The sequence below is a fragment of the Bos grunniens genome, chromosome 11 (genome assembly GCF_055505025.1).
Source record: "Bos grunniens cultivar Pamir isolate PY7600 chromosome 11, Bosgru_T2T1.0, whole genome shotgun sequence".
Taxonomy (NCBI): Eukaryota; Metazoa; Chordata; class Mammalia; order Artiodactyla; family Bovidae; genus Bos; species Bos grunniens.
In genome coordinates, this window is record NC_141175.1 from 50868761 (window position 1) to 50869873 (window position 1113).

General features: G+C 38.7%; 1 non-coding gene across 1 annotated transcript; it reads left to right on the forward strand.

Annotated features, from left to right (window-relative positions):
- The first annotated feature begins 595 nt into the window (after positions 1 to 595).
- On the forward strand, positions 596 to 704 carry LOC147363081 (U6 spliceosomal RNA). The gene has a single exon (XR_015137535.1). It is a non-coding gene; the product is annotated as a U6 spliceosomal RNA (small nuclear RNA).
- Positions 705 to 1113: the final 409 nt, after the last annotated feature.

Below are 1113 nucleotides of genomic sequence, written 5' to 3' on the forward strand. Positions count from 1 at the left end.
AGCCTTTGACTATGTGGATCACAACAAACTGTGAAAAATCCTTAAAGAGATGGAAAATCATACCAGTTTATCTGCCTCCTAAGAAACTTGTATGCAGGTCAAAAAGCAACAGTCAGAACCAGACATGGAACAACAGATTGGTTCAAATTTGGGAAAAGACTACGTCAAGGCTGTATAGTGTCACCCTGCTTATTTAGCTTATATGCAGAGTACATCATGAGAAATGCTAGACTAGGTGAAGCACAAGCTGGAATCAAGATTGTCAGGAAAAATATCAATAATCTCAGATATGCAGATGACACCACCCTTATCAGCAGAAAGCAAAGAGGACCCAAAGAGCTTCTTGATGAAGATGAAAAAGTATAGGGAAAAATCTGGTTTAAAACTCAGCATTTAATAACTAAGATCATGGCATCAAGTCCCATCATTTCATGGCAAATAGATGGGGAAACAATATAAACAGGATAGGCTTTTTATTTTCCTGGGCTCAAAAATCATTTTGAAAAGATACTACAGCCATGAAATTAAAAGATGCTTGCTCCTTAGAAGAAAAGCTACGGCAAACCTAGACAACATATTTAAAAGCAGAGATATAGTGCTCACTTCAGCAGCACATATACTGAAAAACTGGAACAATACAGAGAAGTTTAGCATGCCCCTTGTGCAAGGATGATATGCAAATTCATAAAGTATATCATATTTTTAAACTTAAAAGCTTTTGCACAATTAAGGAAACTATAAGCAAGGTGAAAAGGTAGCCTTTAGAATAGAAGAAAATAATAGCCAATGAAACAACTGACAAAGAGTTAATCTCCAAAATATACAAGTAGCTCATGTAGCTCCATACCAGAAAAATGAACAACCCAATCAAAAAGTGGGCAAAAGAACTAAACAGACATTTATTCTAAGAAGACATCAGTTCAGTTCAGTCACTTAGTCGTGAATGACTCTTTGAGACCCCATGAATTGCAGCACGCCAGGCCTCCCTGTCCATCACCAACTCCCGGAGTTCACTCAAACTCACGTCCATTGAGTCAGTGATGCCATCCAGCCATCTCATCCTCTGTCTTCCCCTTCTCCTCCTGCCCCCAATCCCTCCCAGTATCAGAGTCT